General features: G+C 35.5%; 2 protein-coding genes across 4 annotated transcripts in view; one reads left to right on the top strand and one right to left on the bottom strand.

The window, feature by feature from the left end:
* LOC140434899 (leucine-rich repeat flightless-interacting protein 2) overlaps positions 1–24987 on the bottom strand; it is a 134432-nt gene that overhangs the window by 80402 nt on the left and 29043 nt on the right. The gene's annotated exons all lie outside the window — the stretch shown is intronic.
* Positions 2070–24987, top strand: part of LOC140434898 (acylamino-acid-releasing enzyme-like) — a 90134-nt gene continuing 67216 nt past the window's right edge. The window contains exon 1 of one of the 2 annotated variants that reach the window (XM_072523512.1): positions 2070–2164. The gene's annotated coding sequence lies outside the window, so the exon portion shown is untranslated. Of the gene's footprint in view, positions 2165–23921; positions 23939–24987 lie in introns of those variants that run through there. The other variant, XM_072523513.1, reaches the window with a different exon arrangement.

The following is a 24987-nucleotide window of genomic DNA, read 5'->3' as shown; positions in this document are numbered from 1 at the left end:
CACGAGAAATTTGGGAGCAACGACTTCAACTTTTAATATCATTCCAAAGGAAACCATTACAAAATGAGTCAGAGGTTAAAAATATTTTTGAAAATCTTAAACTCACAAATATAGCGGAAAGACTGCATGGACTAGACGACTCAGTATTAGAAAAGCAGAAATGCAGAAAAAAGCAGAAATATTATTATAATAAAAAAACGGATATGTATTAAAACCGAATAGTTGAAATTCAGATTTATTGTCTGACCTCAGAAAAACGTATCTGTTCTCTATCCACTCGAAATTAGTTGAATTAAAAGATATTCATTCTCTGAGTAATTTTTATTATCCACTTTATATACTTCTCATGTGTTAGCATAAGTATGTCGTCTTGTTCGCTCTGATAGCTGACATGATTCGAATCCAGAAATTAGCAATTGACATTTTCAGGAGGATAGTAATTTTATTAGCCCTAAGCTTTCTTGTTAATGATAAATGATTTTGTTTAACAGACCCCTTTGGGGTGGTAGTATTCCGTAAAACTTCCATATTTCCCAATTTTCGTTCAAAAGATTAACCTCTTCTTTCATCTGCCACCTTATGCTCTAGATATCGTGATCATTTGATCCTCAGTTTCCTTATAATAAAATATCAGATTTTTTGTGGCATATTCATTGTGTGTAGTCTCGCATTCATTTGCGAATGTATTCAATTTGTCTCAAAAACACTTAATTTTCAAACCTCCACTATTCAAAACATCATTTAGAACTTTCCAATCTTTCTAGTGTTAATAATTGTTTACTTTTAGATCATATCACAAATAGAAATATCCTAATCGATAATAGAATTCGCAAGGACCGGATGGCATGCGATGAAACGTGTAAATATCGTTTTATATGGGTCGGTTTTCTGCAAACCAAATAACTTAATCGACCATTCTGCGTACGAATGACCAACTCATCGAGTTCCAGAAGAGGAGGAAGAGTATTTTGATCTTGGGCTCAACTGATGAATGTATCATCAAGGTACTGGAGCCATACTTTCGGTTAAGTCGATATGATTTCAGAACTAAGAACTCAAAAGGCCTTCATGAATATATCAACATCGACAAGGGAAAGAGGATGAGCCATTGGGTATCAGCTACTTGTCTGAAAAAATTGATCTAAAAGAAAACCAAGTAGGCCATTTTTTTGGAACTACGAACACCTCAAAAAAAGGAACGAAGATATTTTAGAGCTATTAACTCGTCACTAGAAATATTAGAAATAGAAAATTTGGCGCTATTATGTAGCTATATTAAAACCAATGCAATCAACCGAGAATTCAGGAATTGTTTGCAGTGCGGTTTTCACGTCATAAAGAATTTCTTCAGTTAGAAATATTTAAAGAGTGATTTAAAATTTAGGGACTTTGCAGAGAAGATTATTTTCTGTATGTGTCAATTGGTAAGTGACTATATTGACGGTTGTAGTAACGACCGAACGATGAGATGAAGAATTGGTAGATGGTTTTCTCTTAGAAACAAATTATTGTAATTTCTTTTGATGTGTCTCGTTGCTGAGCAGAAACGTTTTTTCTATCTGTGAACAAGAGATATGATCTAAAAGTACCCAACCATCAACACTAGGAAGATTGTAAAGTTCTAAATGACGTTTGAACAGTTTTGGCATTCAAAATTAAGTGTGTTTCAAACCAATTGAATACGTTCGCAAATTAATACGAGACTGCACAATGTAATTTGCCTATTACTATTCATGTAGCCACAGCTACATACACAGAGAAACTGTTAGGTCCAAATCCAAGAGCATCAAAGTTGTATTACCTAGATCTGTTCTTTTCTCCCATTCCGCAGTGGGAAAACATTACAAAGAAATCCTTGAACCGATAGAAATCCGAAAGCATATCCAGAATATAAACAGAGAGAAAGGATACTTTGTTTAAGCAAACCATTGAAATATAAACGTTTTTTATCTTATCTGTATACGAGATATTGAATTATTGTATTATATGCTTTTATAAAAGATTTTTTAATAATAATGACAATGTTATCTTCTTATTTAAACATTTTAATACATAATAGGCAGCATATCATTTAATGTAATTAAAGTAATTTAGTTCTTTCAATGCGCTTTGACTGTATATAAGTCACAATTTCGAATAAGTGAATTTTTCTATTTATACTACTGTAAGTATTCATGATTATACATTATTTAATAAGTAGTCATGTTTCCTACCTTTATAAATGCCATGATTGGTGACCAGACTCTGGAATCGCGATGTTGAATATATTGTTGTGAATTTATTAAAAGGTTCAATATTTATAACACTTACGGATTTAATTTATTTCTTTATTTATATTAACTTATCTGACAATAATTTATTATATCCGTACGTAACAAATTCGCGAGCGCGGGTCTTGAGAATTAACTGTTCCTTCCAAATAAAGTTCCGTTATTATATACCAGTGCCGTTATCTCGAAAAATCTAAAACCTTCGATGGCGAAACGGTAAAGGCAAACTGGATTTCCCTCGCATCGGTTCTGGAAGGTCGCTCAGGTATATCGAGGCCTCTCGTAAACTCTACAACATATTAGAATAAAAACATGTTACAGGTTAAAACTATGACTCATATTTTTACGTAACATTGCCCCCCTCTCAAAAGATGGTTCCTCCTGGAACCTTGTCGGTGCTAGAACTGGAACGGTATGCTGGTATCGGCAACTGGACCCTCTTTTACAACTTCCAGTTGTATAAAAATGACAAGGGACGGTTTTCTCTCCGCACCAGTAACTATGCGGATTGCAACAGACTAACACCTGGACTTCGGTGTCTTTAAAGATCTCCTCCACCATATTTCGGATAACCCTCCAATCTAATTGGCGGCACTCCAACTTTGACATGGCTAACTTTTGCACGTCGGACTCTAGTACGTGCTCTCTCAATTGAAGTAAGGCTTCCCATACATCTCGGTAGGTAGGTTGGTCACGGGCAGTGTCTTTTGTTACCAGGTAGAAAAGGTAACGTGATGCATCTTGGAGTTTCAAGGTTTTACCGGGAGCTGGCACTTGGCATTGAAGTTCTGCAACTCGACCAAACTTCCTGCGAAAGACGGATGCCAACCCTGGTGCGTCTTTGATACTGGCCGGGATGGTAAGGGCCAGCGAGTAGTCATCGGGGAGCGCGAGTAGATCTTGCTTTTCTTCAGTGGTAACACCATGTCTCGCTTTACCGGTACCTCCATAGGCACCCATGAATTCCTCAAACGTGAGGTCAGACACATCGTGGATTTGGTTTACTTCCACTTCTTCATCTACGTTGTGGTCACCTTCGAAAGACGCCAACCGGTTATGGTGTACTATCATCGGCTTTCCCCTCGGAATCTTGCTTATTCGGTAGATGACATCGTTGATCTTCTCCATAATGAGGTATGGACCTTCCCAAAACTGCTGCAATTTGGGAGAACAACCTTTTCGCTTCTTGGGATTATACAGCCATACTTTGTCGTTCTTCTTAAAGCAACCCTTTTCGGCTTGTGTATCGTACCGTTTCTTCATTCTGTCGCTAGCGATCTGAAGGTGGGAACGGACCAACTCATGTACATCGTCCATTCTTCTTCGTAATTCGATCACATAATCTTCACCTGCTACATCTTCTCCAGGTTTACATCCAAACTCGAGATCACAAGGTAGTCGCATTTCGCGTCCGAATAGGACTTTGGCTGGTGTCTGGCCTGTTGATTCGTTAAAAGCAGATCTGTAGGCCATTGTGAAGAACGGAAGGTATTGGTCCCAGTCTCGCTGATGATCGGACACCATCTTTGTCAAATACTTGCCAACTGTCCTATTCATTCGTTCTACCATACCATCCGATTGCGGATGATACGCGGTAGTTCTTGTTCTCTTCATGCCTAGTCTATCACATATTCCTTGGAATAGATCGCTTTCGAAGTTCCTGCCTTGGTCACTATGGATCTCCAAAGGCACTCCAAATCGGCTGATATATTCTTGGATCAACTTATCTGCAACGGTGGCGGCCTTCTGGTCTGGAAGTGCGTAAATCTCGACCCACTTAGTAAAGTAATCCATTACTACCAGCATGTACTTGCCTCCATTTTCACTTTCTGGAAATGGCCCAGCGATGTCCAAAGCTATTCTTTCAAACGGGCTTCCAACATTATATTGTCTCATAGGAGCTCTCCTTTTTCGGTGAGGCCCGTTACTCGTAGCACAAATAGTACATTTCTTACACCAGTCTTTTACGTCGTCGGAACTGTTCATCCAATAAAACCGTTCCCGAATTCGCTGAAGGGTTTTCCTTACACCAAAATGCCCTCCCGATGGACTGTCGTGTAACTGACGAAGTACTTCGGCTATTCTGCTCTTTGGGATCACCAACTGTCTTCTCTTCTCTGAACCGTCATCATTTTCCAGGACTCGTTTAAGCAAGCCATCTTCGATGATAAATGAGTCCCACTGGGCCCAATACGTCTTAACTACTGAGCATAGGTTTGATATTTCCTGCCAAGGTGGTCGACGGTTTTCCTCTTTCCATTTTCGGATTTTTTTGTATAACTGGATCTCTCTCTTGTTCTTCCCTGATCTTAGTAGGCGTCCAGTCGTTGTTGACAATCGTCGTTCTTAGCACTGCTGCTTCCTTGGATTCCGTTTTGTTGCAGTGGGAACACTCTGCTGAGCATGGCCTTCTGGAAAGAGAATCAGCGTTTCTGTGGCTAACTCCGGCCCGGTGCTCAATCTTAAAATCGTATTCTTGGAGTCGTTCGATCCACCTGGCTATCTGACCCTCTGGATTCTTAAACTGCATCAACCACTTAAGGGCGGCATGGTCGGTTCGGATTAGAAACTTTCTGCCATAGAGGTATTGATAGAAGTGCTCTACTGATTTCACTACTGCCAGAAGTTCTCTTCTCGTGACGCAATAATTCCGTTCAGGTTTTGAAAGAACTTTACTAAAATATCCGAGAACTCGTTCCTGTCCTCCTTGAATCTGAGACAGCACTCCTCCAATTCCCACATTACTTGCGTCCGTATCTAAGATGAACTCTCCTTCTGGCAGTGGATACCCTAAAATTGGTGCTGTTATTAAATGCTTTTTCAACGTTTCAAAGGCATTTTGGCAGTCTATATCCCAGCGGTATTCTCTTGCTTCCTCTGTAAGTCGCGTTAATGGCTTAGCGATATCTGCAAACTTCTTAATAAACCTCCGGTAGTAAGTACATAGTCCAAGAAAACTTCTCACTTGATGTTTGTCAGTTGGTTTTGGCCATTCCTTAATGGAATCGATTTTTCCCTTATCCACGGCCACTCCTTCTTTACTGACTATATGACCCAGATAATTGACTTTACCTTGAAATAGCTGGCACTTCTTGGGGTTTAGCATCAATTGGGCAGCTTTAAGTCGATTAAAAACGTTTTCTAAATTCCTCAAATGATCTTCGAATGTCTCCCCCAAGACGATTATGTCATCTAAATAAACCAGGCATGTTTTCCAAGATAACCCTCTCAACACATTTTCCATAAGCCTCTCAAATGTCGCAGGAGCATTACAAAGTCCAAATGGCATAACGTTGAATTGCCACAATCCAGATCCTGTGGTGAAGGCTGTCTTTTCTTTATCTACTGGGTCCATTTCTACCTGCCAGTATCCAGACTTCAAATCCAAAGTAGAAAACAATTTACTTCCAACCAATGTGTCCAATGTGTCATCGATCCGAGGCAGAGGATAACTATCCTTCTTGGTAACGTTGTTCAGCAAACGGTAATCCACACAGAACCTCGTCGTTCCGTCTTTCTTCTTAACCAGGACCACCGGAGAGACCCATGGGCTCGTAGAAGGTTCTATCACCCCGTCTTTCTTCATTTCCTGAACAATCGTTTCAGCTTCCTCTCTTTTTGCCTGTGGTAATCGTCGAGCTATTTGACGAATTGGCTTAGCATTACCAGTATCAATTTTATGCTTAACAACGGTAGTTCTTCCCGTTTTTCCTCCTTTCGGTACGAAAATATCACGATACTGCCGAAGAAATTCCCTTAATTTCCTTTTCTCCATCTGGTTTAGAGACTGTCCTGCAACTGCAACCATTTGGTCGAATTTGTCGTTGGAATTATCAGATGTTGTCGCCTGACGAATTATGGATGTCACAGGTACACAAGTTCCTACTTTTGTCTCTTTCTTTATGGTCACTGGGTAGTCGTTGACATTGATAAGTCTCACAGGAATTTCTTTAGCCGAAGTCACCAATTCCTTTCCAATTATGATTCCACGGCCAACCTCATCGTCGTGGTTCCAAGGCTCCATCATAACAGGTCTCCCTTCGTCTACAATTCCCTGTAGTCGCGCTACTATGATCGTTTCGCTTCTCGCAGGCACGACTGTATCTTCTGTAATGGCTGCTTGCACAGTGTTGTCATTATGTGGATGGAGAAATACCTCCTCGTTGCCAACTTTGATTACCTTATTCTTAAAATCCAATTGGAATCCATGCATATTCATTACGTCCATTCCTAATATAACATCCTCTTCGATGTCAGCAACTATAACAGTATGGACAAACTTTTCTGCCCCAATTCCCAATTGTACCTGGATTTCTCCATGAATGTTGGCATTTTCACCTGTAGCGGTCCGAAGTCGTAACCTCGTTGGTAACAGTTTCTTTCGGCTGTTTATAACTGTCGGGCGTATAATGGTTCTGGTCGCTCCGGTATCCACCAACAACGTATGCTTTTTACCATTTATGTCTCCATCTACATATACACTATCTTCACGACATTTCAAAGAAGCTATTAGTATGAGAGGGTCTTTGGAAAAGTTCCGGGTCGAAGCTGCTCCCCTAAAGCCGACTCGTTCTGGTTTTTCCGATGGTGAGTTTCTTGATTTTATGGTCTTCGTTTTCTTGCATGTCATGCTTTTTATCAAATTAAAGAGCTGGTCAAGTTTATCTTCATCTCCTTCCTCTTTTACAGTCCTAACTTTACTGTACCCGCCAGAGGCCTGCGTAGCTGACTCGTATTCGAGAGCGGCGGATAAGACATCAACCAGCGTCTTGTGACGAGCTAATCGTAGTGTTCTCTGCATTTCATGATCACGAAGACCATCAATAAACGTTTGAACGGCCAATTTTTCCATCATGTCTTCGGGAGCTGTTGGATAAGCATATCGTACTAATCTGGCAATATCTACCTCATATTCTTGAAGAGCCTCATCTTTCTTCTGTCTACGATTTTTAAGCTGCGACTGATATACATGCTCCAAATGTTCGTGGCCATATCGCATATTTAACCTCTTCTTCAGTTGTTCGAAATCATCGGTCTCCTCTACGGCTATGGTCTGAAGCACATCTAAGGCATCTCATCGAAGAGCGATAGTCAGGTTTACAGCCTTTTCTTTTTCAGACCATCCATTCGCTCTTGCGGCTGATTCGAACTGTTTCATGTAGTTGTTCCATGATGATTTTCCGTCGAAAGTTGGGACTTTAACATGAATAGAACCTCCACTTCCTTCAAATTTCGGCCGTGTCTCCAACTTACATTTCGTCTCGTCATCTTTTGTCTCTGCTGTAATTGGATTGTTTCCTCTCTCTGCTGTCCCTGTTTCCTCCAGCTTCTTTTCCATCTCTTTCATCTTTTCTTCGAAGGCCGACATATCGGCACCAACTTGGTTTTTTAACGAAGATATTCTATCGTCGAGGGCAGACATCTCAGAAGTGACTTTAGAGATTTCCGAAGAGATGTTAGCAGAAACTTTGCTTTCCAGGGACGAAATCTCGTTAGAAACTTTGTTTTCTAATGACGCGATGTCACCAGAAACTTTGGCTACATCAGAAGAAACTTTCGAAATATCGTCAGAAACTTTGTTCTCTAATGATGCGATGTCACCAGAAACTTTGGCTACATCAGAAGATACCTTCGAAATATCGTCAGAAACTTTGTTCTCTAATTTCGAAATCGACGAGATAACAGCATCTTCAAATATATAAGTCTCTGGATCTAGTCCTTCTTCTAGCAAAGCGTTCTTTAGTCGTTGGACTAACTCAGCCTTTTTTCCGGTAGAAGCTAATTCTCTGTCTTCGAGATGTCTTCTTAAATTAGTCACTGTCAGCTCATAAATCGTCGTCATTTTCACAATTTATTTTATATTCACTTGTATTATTATTATAAGTCTAATTTATGTTCGATCCCACTTCTGCCACCATTTGTTGTGAATTTATTAAAAGGTTCAATATTTATAACACTTACGGATTTAATTTATTTCTTTATTTATATTAACTTATCTGACAATAATTTATTATATCCGTACGTAACAAATTCGCGAGCGCGGGTCTTGAGAATTAACTGTTCCTTCCAAATAAAGTTCCGTTATTATATACCAGTGCCGTTATCTCGAAAAATCTAAAACCTTCGATGGCGAAACGGTAAAGGCAAACTGGATTTCCCTCGCATCGGTTCTGGAAGGTCGCTCAGGTAAATCGAGGCCTCTCGTAAACTCTACAACATATTAGAATAAAAACATGTTACAGGTTAAAACTATGACTCATATTTTTACGTAACAATATATACAGACATTTCTCTGGCCTTCTAACTGGTGTAGATGAGTAATTTTTCTATTGTTTCTACTCACATTACTTGTCATTCTTTCTCTTCCACTTAGATAATATTGATCATCTTCAAAGAATAGTCCAAAAATTATATAGGGGTTGTCTAAACTATGGCTTAAACATGGACCTGGACAAACAAAGTTTATCATATTTACCAAGAGGCCAAATAATAATGCCAATATTGCTAACCAAAATATCGAACGTTTGCAAAAACGATTTCTCGATAGAATTAAGAACGCGAATTGGAATTGAACATAACAAAACTGTAGGTAATAAGATAAAAAGGCGCAGGTCGAGATAGTAGATACATATTTAGTTTCTTTTTATATGGCATATAAGCAGCCACGCTTGATGAAACAAGTTTTTGAGATGTGGCTTTACAGAAGAATAATAAAAATATCTTACTTAGACAGAGTTGCCAATGAAGAGGTTTTGCGATGACTCTCGAAAGAAATAGAATTGAACAAAAAAATGGCCCACATATTTAGGCTATGTGATGAGAGGGACAAAATACCAGCTCCTGCGAGTTATCATTCAGGGAAAGATTAGAGAAAAACTTAGCGAATATCGTGGCTCCATAATCTCAGAAAATGGGTTCTTCAAATCAACTTTTTAGAGCAGCTGTAAACAGAGTACAAATCGTCATGATGATCACCAATGAAAATGATACCTTAAGAAGAAGAATATTGACAAAACTAAATAAGTTATAGAAAATTTGATGTTACATGGTATTCGAAGTTTATCGGACTGGTCAAATTATTTTTATAACTTCTTGCAAAAAATTGAAACAAGAAAGTATCGATATTTACAATTGTTCTGCTTTGAATAGTCCTGTAGAAACACCGTTATAATCTTGTGTCATAAAACTGTGCTATTGTTTATTTCCGAATCCAGTTTAGTTAGCCAATTCAAAATATCCATCTGTAATAATAATTTATTTGACGATATGTTTGTAGTGCGGCCTAGGCAGCTCAGAGGCGAGTTATATACGCCTCTAGTATCTAACGATGTGGATTCGATTCCCACTACAAAACCAAAAGTATTCTAAGATGATCCTGGGAAGGCAAATGGCAAAATCACTTTAAGTAATTTACCAGTACAGCTCCTATATAGTGGTTAGTCATTCTGAATCGACATTGAACTGTAAGTCCACTCATACGTGTACACTTAACACATAACTGCCACAAGAAGCACTGTTTCATCTCATACTTTGGTGTATTTTAGGCTGCATGATACAACTGTGCTTCAAAATACCCATTCATTTATTGTGTAATATGTTTTCTCGGTGGCCTGGTCAACTCTTTTATACTTTAACCTTTTGTACTTTAATAAAACAATATATTATTCGGTGGGTTAAAAGTAAGTTTTATTTATATATAACATAAGCAATTGTTTATTCTTTATAGCAAAAATCAGTAAATGTCCCTTAAAATAATTTAAAATTATTTAAATAATTAAGAAATGAATGAAAGAGTATAACATTCAAGAATATAACAAATATCCATAGATTGCATGCATAAACCTCGTAAAAATACAATATAATTTATTGCACTGACTGCACCTGAAACGAAAAAAGGGAGTTTTAGTCTGTGTAAACTTTCTACTGTTCTCTGCAGAATTTGCTGCTTAACATGTGACACATCTTCTGGTCGAACTTTTCGTTTCTTCTAGATTGTGACCTTCACTACTATCTACTACTCTGGAATAGTTAGTGTCGAGAAATCTACCAGTTGACAACCCAACTCTTTCTTGAAAGATGTGAAGGACATTTTACTGTTGGTTACTTTTTGGTAAATTATATAGGCGTTGACAATACCTGACCCTGATCTAATGCTTTAGAGGTCTTTATTTGATCGAATATATCATTGGTATTATTAAGGATAATCAATCTTTAAAAACATATACCATTTTTACCTGTACTATTTTAGACTTTATGTACTTGGCATATTATTAAAAAATATTTCTTGTATTATGGTTTACTGCATTAAAGGTTTGGTTTTAAAAATGACTCACGTTCGAAATTTAGTAGAAAAGTGTGAAGCACTTATTTTTGGAGAAGCAGGCCATAACTACCACGAAGCCGTAAGCATTTTTAATCAATTACATTATTTTAGATCCATTGTTTCTAAATTTTCTGAAACTGGCAGTGTAAAAACAAGAAGCGGTTTGGGAGAAAAGCCACCACAAAAGACACACAGAAAAATTTTTTGTTACAAATTGTTGTACATCGAGTATGAAACAAAAGTGTAGCTCTTGATTACGATGTTTGTTAAACACAGTTTGGAAAGTATTTAACCAAAAATGGCATCCTTATAAACTACAAATAATTCACGCACTAACTGAAGATGCCAGACAGACGAACGGAAAATGATCCAGATAAACGAACGGAATATTGTGAAATTATCACCAAATCGGGATTGAACAAAATTCGGATTATTTGAAGCGTGTTCGTTTTAGTGATGATGCTACACTTTATTTGAATAGCCACTTTCATCGTCAGAATGGTACTAGTCTGCTACAAATCCCCGAGAATGTGTGGACTGGCTTACTGTTATATAATAATAAGGTAGACGGATCGTTTCTTTCAATTTGAGTTTCTCACAAGTTAATTCTGGTTATTGAAAAACCTTATCTTCCGGAAACAAATTTCTGTAATTTAGTAATTTATTTTATAGAAAGGCGGCATATTATACACTAGAAAACGTAGGTAGGAAATTTCCCACTTAACAAGAGTGGAAATATCACAGTGAGTACTAGTTCTGCAGGTTCTTATAAAAATTGCGTCAATACTGCTCCCTCCCCTCCATATATCCATAAAACGTAAACAATTACAGTAATCCCCAAAAGAAAATAAGAAATATTTAGATATCTATTGACAAGTTAACAAAAAATTTTCTGAAAAATGTTGGTGCATACCTTTCAAGACTCAAGAAAGACTACCATTTTAACCTTTCACCAAAATACTTAACATAACTGTCCCAAATATTCCACCAACAGTACTGGAAGTACATTGTATATTCAAAAAAGAAATAAGTGAATTTAAAGCTGACACCATGTACTGGCATGTACTATTTTTTTTTTTTCATATATTTTTCCTTTAAGACATATTTAAGACAAGTTTAACGGTTTCAAAATTCGCAATTTCCCAAAAAAATGCTGCAATCCAAAAATTGTTATTAGAAGGCTTCAACACTATTTTGATATATTATGATAATCATTCTTATTTAATTGATGGATTCGACCGTTACCTGATGGAAATTCATTTTATGTAGCAATAAAACACTGAAAACTTTGTTTTCAAAACTTCCATAAAATTTATTTTCATTTTCAGTCATTCTTGAGAATGACTTTTCCATTCCATTCAGAAACTGGAAACCATGAATTAGAATAATTGTGTATTTCATGAAAGCCTTGTCAGACGAGACGTCTTAGTGGAACTATCTGGGACGGGCGACTTCTCATTAATATAGTTTAAATTGTATGTTTATGCCGAGTGGTCCTAGAGTGGTTACAAGTGGGCCGAGTGGTCCTACAGACGCGCTGTGAATTTGGGATCAATAGGTCAAAGATCACCAAAGTTACGGATAACTCTGAATAGACAAGAGTCTTGATGAAACATTGTTCCTTTGGGATATAAATACACGGTGTGTCAAGTTTCGGTAGAAAGTACTGTTTTGTTTAGTCAGTTTTGTATAGTGAAACGTTAACAAATGAAAATATTGTTAGTTCTATACTATATTGTAATTATTTAACGATCCGAAATTATTGTTAAATGGGGACGTTCCTAACCAAATTGCTCTACTTCAGTCGTTCGGATAAGCCTTTTATTACGTGCAAGAATTCTTGGGTCCTTCGATACTTCGCAGTATCGGTTTATTCACTTTTAAATTACTTTTACGTTAACTGAAAAAGCCACACTGGGTTAAAACCTGCTCTGTATGAATAAATGTAGGTGGCCGAACTTATGTCCAAAGACAAAAAATGCAAATTCCGAATCTGTAACTCAGCATGCTCCGTTTAGGATTAAAAATTAACCAATTTACACCTACTAGTCTAGGAGCCGAGGGGTTAAGTATGCACTTTTATGTTCACTCGATACCTTCATGTTTTTTTACGTTTTTTGGAGCGTAGATTCGATTTTTCGAGGACACCAGGCTGAAAACCCGCCAGATAATTTGTTATTAAAAATTTAATTGTTTAAATGATTGCATTTCCTAAACTATTAGATATATTTAATTTTACCAAAATGAAAATTGATCCTTTTGAAAAAAAAAATGAACAAATCAAAGTTTGGTAAACTTTGATCCGATTGTTAAAACCGGAGTTATAAAAAATTATAAAAAATAGGCAGTCGATGGGGTTTTTCCAAGTATAACTGAGCTTTCATACGTGCGATTAACTTTCACCGACTGTCAAGGTACCGAGGGAACATAAAAGTGAATAGTCAACCCCCCTATCTCCTAAACCATACATTTTCTCTGCACATAGGAGAACAAAGCTATGACTTAAAGCCCTCAGTCCTCAGAATTGATTATTAAGTGAAACTCAGCAAAACGTTGACTTTTCTTTCGAAAACTGATTTTTCTTTTGTAAAATGACCTTACGAAAAACTCTTTATTGCCATGGACTATTCCACAAAAGAGTTTAAAATGACCTATAATGAATATAGCATAGGCTATTTGGTTTGTTTGGAAAAAAAGACAGGAAACTAAATTCACAAAAAAATAACGGCGTCATTTTGGCGATAATGTTGCTATTTTATAAAATACAAATTAAATAATTCAATCGTAAGAAACAAAAATATAAAATAATATTAAAACTATTTTGCAAAGACATGTATTTTAGGAATATATGTGAGATTATATAAACTTTTAAAAATAGAATGGAAAAGTTTCTATGCGTGGTTAACCACATCTATCGGTTCACTTGTCTGACGTAATGGACAAACTGTTTGTAGAATTATTACACATTCTTTTATTACTATTACTTATTTTATTGAGAAAAATCGTAAGATAATTTCCTATGCTTGTTAACATTGGTGTAAATGTTATATAATTAACGCCTACGACTGATAAAAACTGTTTATATTATTTATCATTATTAAAATAAAACAAATAAGGACAGAGAAGCAAGCTCCTATTATGCCCAAAAATAACGATGAAAAAATAACGAAACAAACTAAAACAAATATTTTTAAGGCTATATAGACCACTTCCGTATGGATGTGACTCCTGGGTACTAAGTATACAGACGACAGAGATCGGGTAAGAAACAATGTTATAAAAGATAAATTAAAAATTGAATCAATGGCAGAGTATGTTGAAAAAAAGCAGTTAAACTGATGGAGCCATGTGCAGCGACTAAAAAATGAAATACCGGTTAAAAAGATATGGGAAACTAAAACAAAAGAGAAAAAGAAGATATGTAAAGAGCTAGGGAGAGTTGGAACGCTGTAATAGCAAAACAACTTAATAAAAAAGGAGTTGTATGGAGAAAAACAAAGGTCATGGCACAAATTAGGAAGATCTGGACGAGATTCGTGCACAGTTGAAACCACAGTGCATTTCATCAGTGCACCCAATGAGTAGAAGGGAATTGGATTATCAAATTTAATCAGATATGAATGTATTAAAAGGGTCATTTGAACACCAAACATCAAAAATATTTATTTATTTATTTATTTAACACACGGCCTTTAACACAGTGACAAAACCGAGTTACCTGGTAACACCGACGCAAAATTTATTTCAAGATCTATCAATAAAGAGTAACGAGTAACCAACACTGACTTGATAAAAATATTAAAATTAGTCGTTAATAAAACGATCAAATGTTAAAATTAGTCGTTAATAAAACATCTTAATCTTTGATAATTTGTTACATAATAGTTAATGTTATAACGAATTTACTTATGGGATAAACAGTACCACTTTTAAGATGATAATCATGTAAGCAAAAGTTAATAACAAGTTGTACGATAATTTAAATGATCTATTCTCTATGTACTTCCTTACGACAAGCGGAATATTTATTAGTGGAATATTTCGAACAGTCTACTTAAAAGGTCGACAGGAATTCTTATCGTAAAAAAATATAAAAATATCCACGCACGCATACATCCGCAGGAAAGCCCCGACAATTCCCATATTTTTCCCCTATCTTTCTATTTTGGTAGGTGCTAGACGATCCACTTTTCCTCGACTTCCGCATTAAAGGTGTCACTACAATAACGTTTAAAGACTTCGAGGGTTGGGAAATGGATACAGTCTATTTCCTGAGGATATGCGAAGGTTCCTGTCACTGGAAATAGAGACCGAGACATTGAACTTTATTGATTATCGAGAAGAAAGTTTGGTATTTGAGGGGTTATCGAACCGAACTTTTACCGAACCGAAAAGTTAGTGAGACAATCAACCAATAACATGTTGCTTGTGCTGGAATTTGAAGTAAGACGTGAACTGAAACAAAAATATCAAAGAACAAAAAAAATTAAATAGGAGATGTTATAAAGATGGGAAAACAGAGGGACTATTTAGGGCAAGTAAAAAAATGAGATGAAACATGAGAGGCAGACATTGCTATTGAAATATGTACTTAAAAAAACTTCAGGAAAGAGGTTTGGGAATAACGAGACTTGGTAGGGGTCAAACCAAATCTAAGAAAAGAAAAATGATAAAGTAGTCGGAATAGCAGACTATACCGTGAGGCCTTTTCGTGGCGCTAGTTTTGTGACGCTCGTGTCAGGATTTTACCATAGAGAAAAAAGTAATACAAGGCCAGTATAGAAGTTTAGCTTCAATAAAATAGAAGGGAAAATATGTAGAGTGACAAGACAATAGTAATGACAAATCTTCAAAATTATATAATCGCAAAAAGTAAAAGAAAGAAGCTAGGTATAAAAAAAGCAAAAGCAGAAGTGTATAGAGATCTACACGTAATGCATAAGAAAAAAGATATATAAAATAGAGCACTTTTTTATGGTTACTTTGGAACCATTTTTTTTTTCTAAATTTTATTGGCAAGTGTTAAATAATAATTTTGACCAAGAGTGCTCAATGTTTGACACAAAACAAACTAATTGGATAATAGATTTTTGTTTCCTGTGGGGTTTTCCTGGGGTTCTGTCTGAATCATCGTTACTTTAACAATATCTAATGGATTAGTATAATATTTTAGTGTAACAATAAAGAAATTTTGCAATATAAACCATGAATTAGTTCAATATTTTAGTGTAAGAATAAAGAAATTTTGCAATATAGACCAGGGCATTTAAAATAATCAACACAGAAATGCATTCTGCTCAGGATGACGTCAGGAAAAAAGTCTACAACAGAAAAATGGGCGAAAATGCGTACTTGCATTTACAATGCATAAAATGTATCCGAAGGTGCAAACAATTTTTGGACATATATTGAGTTTTAGGAAAACATTTCAAAATCAGTATATTAAGGGTCAGATTTTGTTACTCGGGGGTTTTTGGTATCACTGATTAGAAATACGTCATCAGAACTGACCCCCGGGAGCACCTGGTGCCCAGTGTTACTGCTAAGGCAAGTTATCTTCTGGAGTTTCGAGGGTTTTCGGCACTAACTTGATGCAAGCAGATTACTCGGGGGTTTTTGAGGTTGCTGAACACGAATATGGCATCAGAACCGACCCTCGGAGCACCTAGTGCTCAGGTTGACTACTATGCACGTCATCTTCTAGAATTTCGAGGATTCCCCACTAAATTGATGCAAACAGATTACTCGGGGATTTTGGGGTTGCTGACCACGATTATGGCGTAGTTGAAGACCTCTGAAGTATCTGGTGTACAGGGTAACGAATAACAACGACAATGCCTAATAATAAACATGCTCAAATTGGAATATAGTAAATCGATCTTGAAATAAAGAAAAATAATTGTCAGTTATTAAATGAGTTTATATTTATATAAACAATTAAAAAAATTAAGTTAATAAATTTTTAAAATTAAGTTAGTAAAATAACTGTTTTAAAAAATTTCAACAAATCATAAAAAAACATTTTTTTTTCAATTTGAACTCTCGCTCACAATTTTAATTGCTTTGAAGATCGCTATCCTGCTACTACTATTATAATTATACCAGGGAAATCATTGATTCAGTGAGAATGTGTTGGGTGAGAAACAGATGCGAAAGCCAGTGTAACCAGCTGATCGTTCAATCAATATCCATAGAATTATAAGACGAAGAGAAATTCATCGACGAAGATGAAAATTAATGTGATAAATCATAAATGTGTCAATTAATTTTAACTGTAAAATGTCCTCTAAAATGTTGAAATTCTTAATTGTAAAAAAATAAAGTGTTGGTTTTTAACAACAAACGATATTAACTACTGTTATATTCATTTTATTTGTATCCCTCCTAGATACCAGAAACTCCAGAGGCCTTCACTTATGTCATAATTGTACTCAGCAACACCGAAAAGCTATGAGTACTCTGTTGGCATCAATTTAGTGTCGGAAACCCTAGAAATTCCAGATGACGTGGATAGCAGTCACCCTGGACATAGGTGCTCCGAGGGTAGGTTCTGATGTCTTATGACATATTCGTGTTAAGCAATCAGAAGAAACCCTGTGTAATCTGTTTGCATCAAGTTAGTGCTGAAAACCTTCGAAACTCCAGATGTCGTGCCTCAGCACTAACCATGGACACCAGGTGCTCTGAGGGTCGTTTCTGATGGCGTATTCATGTTCAGTGACCCCAAAAACCTCCAAATAACAAAATCTGGCTCTTAATATACTGATTTTGACATGTTTTCATAAAATTCGATATAGCTACAAAAATTGCATGCACTTTTGGATGCATTTTAGGCACTGTAAATGCAATTATGCATTTCACCCCATTTTTCTATTGTAGACGTTTTTCCTGACGTCATCCCGAACAGAATAGGTGCAGCACCGATGGGTGCTATATTTAAAAATTGATTTATTTTTTCCTAAATGCCCTGGTCTAATTTACGAAATACTTCGAATGAAGCAGACGCATTTAAATGCTTATATCAGTTATCGAATGCCATGCATACCATAATCAGCCGTCTCCCTAACGAACAAACTTCGAATAACGTGATTAGATAAGATGATATTTGATGTATTTCCGTTGTAATTTCGTTTGAAATAAATATAAAAGATTAATACAGTGATGAATCATATAACGGTGGCAATAGGATCTTAATTAAATCCAATATGGTATAAAACTCATTATTTGTTTCCGTTTCATACTTAGCATTGTATATATGCACATGTTAAACTTAAACATTTACATATGGGTAATGCTAATAAAATAAATAACACGTGAATGGCAACTGAGTTATAACACCATACAAATCTGATAAAATATGAAGACACTAAATTTGCCACGGTATTTTAAAGTACTGTTCTGCCTTTAAACATTTTTAACAACTAAAGAAAAGTTCTTTCTAAATGCTTTCCCACATAGAACAGGAAATCGTTTCAATAATAAAAAATCAAGAATGTAAAATTGACGAACAATAAAATCGATATATTATGCGCATAGTCAAGGGCACGTATTATCGTCAATAAACTTATTGCAGTCTTTAAAAGATCGAAAAAAAAAAAATAATTACTTAAAACTCAAATTAATTACTACTTAAAAAAATGATATATAAAATACTTAAGACTGCAATCTTTTAAGAAATGAAAAAGCTTTTTGTTTGTTCATCTTATAATATATTATAAAAAAGAATATTCATAACGCCATAAAGATTAATTAATTAATAAAAGTAATTACTAAAAAATTGCGTTACTTCTTACTAATCAAAATATTGCTGCAAAAAAATTGTGTAAATAAAATATTTAAACGCTTAATTCTCGAAATTTTAGGTCAATGTTAAATCATGTTTAGCTCTTTTATAACCTCATCATCACCATCATCCAGCCGTCATTTGTCACGTCCACTGCTGCACAAAGGCCTCCCTTAGACTCCTCCATTCTTTACGATTTTGTGCTCTTTGTTGCCAATTTTTGGTGATATGCCTATTTTCGTCAGCCCAACGTGTAGGTGGTCTTCCTCTACTACGTTTATCTGCTCTTGGCCTCCAATTTGTAATTTTGCTCGTCCATCGTGAGTCGTGCATCCTCGCTACATGGCCTGCCAAGTTTCATTTCAGTTCTGCTATGCGTTCCACAACACCAGCAATACTCGTACTTCTTCGCAGATCTTCGTTTCTTATTCGGTCCCGCTACGTCACTCCCAGCATAGACCGTTCCATGCGTCTCTGAGCTACTCTCAATTTAGAAGCCGTAGTCTTGATTAGAGTCATAGTTTTTATAACCTATCCCAGACTAATTAGAATTGAGTGGCAATATAGACGTTTTTATTAGGTTCTTCGGGGAAATAATATACAGCTGCGTTCACTTTTTATGTTTCTGCAGCTTGTTTCGTGAGAAAAGTTACACACTCCTAACGTAATCACAACCAGACAAAAATATTAGCATAGGAACGTAATAAAAACAGTCTACGAATAATTATATGTACAGTGCTCACCAAAATTTTCAAAACTAGGAAAATAGCATGCTATAAAGCGCGCTAGCACTGAAATATCACGAATTTGTAAAATATAACTTGCCAATTTGAAATCTCTTTCGGCTAAACTTGTTAGAAATTAGTTGTCTCAATTGTATTTAAGGTTTTATAGTTTCTGCCCTCATGGTATTAATAAGAGTTAATCGGTAATATCCCAGTTGTATTCTTAATTTCTACTATAATTAATTTATTTAATTTTTACTTTACATATCTATGTTTTGTGGACCTTAAGAAGGCATTTGACCGGGTCAAATCAAAGGACGTTATCCACTTATTGTACGTAAGAGAGATACCTCTAGGAATAGTCAAAACGATCGAAAATATTTACCAAAAAAACACAATAAAAGTAAAAGTGGAAGAAGGACTAACCGACCCTATTGAAGCTGGCAATGGGATAAGACAGGGAGATTCCCTGAGTCATCTATTTTTCAACCTGATTATGGATGAAATAGTAAAAAAAATAAGAACTAAAAAAAGATATCAAATAGGACAAAAACAACTTAAAATAATCTGCTATGCAGATAACGCAATACTACTCTCTCAAAGTGAAGACGATTTACAACGTATGCTGCACCAATTTAATATAACCGCCAGAAAAACATGTTGAAGCATGGTTAAAATTTCTTTAAATTATTCCCTTAGAAAATTACTTTCACGCCCAATATGTCTATATACAGTCCATCTAATTTACAAACCGTTGCACGTTTGTAAATCCAAATTTGTCCGTGCGTATTTGTAAATACGCAGGTTTTTTTGTTATGATATAAATTTATTTATATTTTTGTGTATCTCTTTCAGGCATTGTTATTGATTTATATTACTATTTGATTTATCATATAAACAGTGTATATGTGTCGAAATATTAAGTGTGTACCGCACAACCATAATACCTTTTCTCTCTACCTATTATTCTCGCGCGATTATCTTAACTGTACCTTACCTTTCTTGTTACCTTATTCTATATGTCTTAAGGTTTTGCTGTTCCTCTAAAAATAGGGTGGTGCCCAAATCTTTCCCTTCTCTTATCTTCTAACCTCTCTTCTCTGTATCTTCTAACTTCTCTTCTTTTTATCTTCTAACTTCTGGTCCCTGTATCTTCAGTACTTCTCTGATTCTTTATATTTGAGCTGTCATAAGAGCCCCGACCAAGAGACCTCTACCAGACTGAAGCCCGAGCCTAGTACCGTTCTTTGTGTAACCTCTACCCTGTCATTAAAGAGGGTACAATGTTAATTTCCCCAAAAAAGACAAAATGCATGGTTACAACAGCAAATTTACTAAGATGTAAATTGGAGCTGGAAGGTCAGATAATAGAACAAGTAATGGAGTTTAAATATCTAGGCATCACATTATCTAGCTACGAAAAGCTCGAAACTAAAGTGGAAGATCAAGTGAATAGAGCAAACAGAGCCGCAGGCTGCCTGAATGAAACAATAGGGAGAAATAAAAATATCGGGAAAAAAATGAAAGACAGAATTTACAAAACAGTCATCAGACCAAAAATGACATACGCGGCAGAAACACGACCTGATAGAGAGGACAAAAACGATGATAGAAACAGCAGAGATGAAAACACTTAGAAAAATTGATGGTAAGACACTATGGGACAGAGTTAGAAGTACAGATATTCGACGTAGATGCAAGGTAGAGATCTGGTTAAGAAATAGAAGAGTGGAATGGAACGATCATATAAGCCGAATGACAACAAATAAAGTAGTAGAGATGGCAAGAGACGGTTCCCCAATAGAAAGACGATCAGTAGGAAGACCACGTAAACGATGGAACGACAACTTACTGGAGGCACATTGAAAAACAGACAGAGTCATGTCTACATAAAAAGAAGTAGAAGAAGAAAATTTTCTACTTTATCCAAATGTGTCTTGGAGACTCATTATACTTCCATTATAGATTTCTATCTAAATATGGTACTAGAAATTTAACGATATTTTTATTTTAAAATTCTGTAGTTCAAGGTATGCATTCAAGTTCAATATTCCGTTGTCTAGTAAATAGATATACTTTTGTTCCTTATATGTAAACGATTGAAGAGACCAGTCTGGTAGAAATTTGATCAATATTTCACTCATTCACGTGCCCCACAGAAGCGTAACACTCGCCACCTATTTTCCACACTGAAACGCATTTGAAGCACGAGTATACTAACCCGTTGATGGATCGATTGATATAGATTGATGGGCTGATTGAATCGGATGACGATCGATTGACGTAATCTTTTGATCAACGTAATAAAATGTCTAGAGAAAATCTTTAAGTTATACCTAAATGATTTGAAACTTGTATTTTGCTTAAAATCATCGCTCAGTGTTATCTTCCCTTAACTGGCTTATATTTTTTAAGGATTTGTATCGGACTCTTAAAAAAATTGTAATGTTAGAACACTATCATATTTCAATTTCGCAAAGTAATATGCAGTTTATGAATATCTGTTTTACATATCCCGGTCTAATGAGAAATACAAGAATAAACTAGGGATGCGTGAATATGTGACTCTATTTTTAGATTTGGGAACTCCGACTAGACGCCGTCGACGCGATGTCGATGTCGCGATGCATTACTCTGCCAGATCGACGTTCCGTCAGAGGCGGATTAAAAATATTTTACTTTTATAGAATATTACAATTTACCCTACATGTTATCCTAAATGATATACACGGCCTAAGGTTCTCGAAACCTATATGTTCTGCGAAGAACAACAAGAATATTTCCTAACCAAATAGCGATTTCCAGTAATGATAATAATGGTATCTGGAATAAATGATTGTTCCTCTGAGATGGAATGAGAGCCGCTTGGCTCAAATCATGGCTCATAGAAAATGTTTTTGTATATTTTTAAGTGTTCAACCATTTAAAGTTTGATTTCTGTTTGATTGGAAGAACGGGTTTCTAAAAAAGAAGAACGCCAAAAGTCACAGAAGATTCTAACATGCGGATCTTCAGAAATCTGTTCAAGTAAAGTATCTATCTAGAGAATTCAAGGCACAAATACAGATAATCTATCACAGAGCATATATATCTAACTGTGTTTTATGCCTATATGCATAAAATACAGAACATCATAACCAATCTGAAAGGAATGGCGAAAACATGGAAAAACTTCTGTGGACATCTATAATAGAATAACAACCATATGGACGAAATTGAAGAAATTGCAGATTGAGAGAAAGAACCAAATATTCTCAAAATCGAAGTAGTAGCTGCGATAAAAAGACTAAAACTAGGAAACAACTGAAACAATATAAGGCATGATGGATAACGGAATTAACATATGCAAGTAAAGTTCTCTTTAATATAATCAATGAAAGGCTAAAGATGTTTATGCTACCCCAAATTTCGGGTTTGAACAATCTCGGTTTGTCCCAAGAAGAGGACCCCGTAAACAAATTTTAAATGTCCGTCAAATTGTCGAGAAAACACGCGAATTCGATGTGGAAACTAAACTTAACGCTTCGTAGACTATTCTAAAGCATTCGACTGCGTAAATTGGCATAAAATCTGCGAAATACTCAGTATTTCGCAGATTTTACTTATTGTAAACTACAAAAGATTATATTTTAGGCAAACGTAAACGATCATCGTATAATTAAATTTAGCCGCCAGTGTAAAAACGGAACACAGGTAGAGTGCATGTCAATTCGTCAAAAACGTACAATTTTACGTAGATATGGAATTAAAAATATTGTTTAACTAAAAAAAATTGTTATTTTATTGCCAAAATGGCTTGAAAAAAAAGTAGATTTCTAAAAATAAAAACGAATTCCAAAAATGTTTTTTTTGGAATCCCTCAATTCCGCTAAATTTCGGGCTCTTTTAAAACCATGTCGATAAACACTTGTTTTAAAATATCCCCAAAGAAAAAAATCATTTGGGGATAAGTCTGGTGATCTGGGAGACCACTTGATCGTACCACGAGAAGAAATTAATTTATTTCCGAAAATGGTTTCGAAATAATTTTGACAGAAAGTAATTGAACTGCTGGAATAATTTGATTTTGCAACAGTTCTAAATATTTATTGCCCGTTAAATTTCCATCAATAAAAAATGGACCGACGATATAGTCCCCCAAAATACCTGTCCAAACATTAAGTTTTTGGGGATATTGTGTTCGAACTGGAATACTTTAAGTGTTTATTATGCCGAGACCAATATCGTACTATAGACGGATTATGTTTCCGATGTAACGAGAATATCGATTCGTCGGTAAACAAAATGTTTTTTAAAAAATGTTCATTTTCATTTTGTTTATTCATCATGAGTTCACAAAATTCCATGTGTTTGGAGTAGTTGAAACTTTAAAACAACGGTAACTGTTTCGTTTCAAAATATTCCTGACAGTCCTATCATTCATGTCAACTTCTTCAGCAATAATTTTGCTTGAACAAGGATCACTAGTTTCATCAATTTCCCTATTTTGCCGAACTTCGTTGATTATTTTCTCTCGTGGTAGATCCGTACATTTTCGACAGTTTTGTACACAACCAAACGATTCAATTTTTTTAATAATACGACTAATAGTTGATTCTATCGGTATCGGCCTATCTTCATATGCACAAGTAAATAAATTTATAATGTCACGGTACGAGTTGCCCCCAAAATATCATTTTAAAATGTGTACTTTTTCTTCGTTTGTATACATGGTAACACTACTTTAATTTCAGCTTATGGTATTATAATTAGAAGCAAAGGTATTTGATTTGCTCGACCAGTGATGTTCCTTGGGACTGTTGCCAGCCAAATCGGTAGATACCTTTGGCAAAAATCGGTAAATTTCAATATATCATAATATAAACCCTTTAAAATTTTAAATTATAAACAATATTTGGAATAATAAATGTATTAAAGTATAAATTAACCAATTCAAATAATACCTAATGAACACAAATAAAATTGTTAATAAAACATTATTATCTGCACAAAAATACAGAATTACGCATATTCCAAACAGAATTTCAGGAAAACATCGGTGTAGACGGAACACTGTCGGTGTACGCGTGCCAAATACGCTGCTACAAATCGAGCAAGAGCAGCAACGCAGTGGAACAAACATATTAATTATAAAACATAGCGACGTTATATTCAAATTTACACTGGTTAACTGGGGAATCTGAGTTATTGTATTAAAAAACCTATGTTCCGTAAAAGTAATTCCAAATGTGTATATACATACATAATGGTCTATTAGGTGAAATTTTCAATAACTGGAATGGATGAATGGCGGTGGGAGGGTTTAAAATTAATAAGGGTGTCAGGGTGTCGCAGACGACACCCTGATATTAGCTGCATCTCAGAAAGAACTAGACCCCGTAATACAGAAAAACTCAAAAATGTAAGTCAACAACACGAACTAATAATCAATGCAAACAAAAAAAAATGATAATTGATCGATCTAGAAAAAATCAAGCAGAAGCATAAGGTGGGAAAGTTCAACTACCTCGAATCGATAATAATAAATAATAATGCGGTATGAAGAAGAAATAAGACGAGGACTAACAATGACTAGGTCAGCTACAGCAAAACTGACGAAAATCAGGAAAGACACCCACTTAACTAAAGCCACGAAACTTCGCCTTATGTGCAGTGATATTCCCTATTGCAACATATGCCTCTGTAACGTGGACTACCAAGGAAGCCTTTGAATCAACGCCTTTGGTTTTTGACATGCGGGTATACATGAGGAAATTACGAGTTCCATGGACAGCACATCGTATAAATGAGTATGTACTTTAAGAACTAAATATTAATATCAGGTTCATTACAAAAATAAACAGAAATGTTTTAAGATACTTTGGTCATATCACTAGAAGGAAAGAG

The sequence above is a fragment of the Diabrotica undecimpunctata genome, chromosome 2 (assembly GCF_040954645.1).
Source record: "Diabrotica undecimpunctata isolate CICGRU chromosome 2, icDiaUnde3, whole genome shotgun sequence".
Taxonomy (NCBI): Eukaryota; Metazoa; Arthropoda; class Insecta; order Coleoptera; family Chrysomelidae; genus Diabrotica; species Diabrotica undecimpunctata.
Note: the sequence above shows the minus strand (reverse complement) of the source record. Positions and strands in the feature narration are given on the sequence as shown.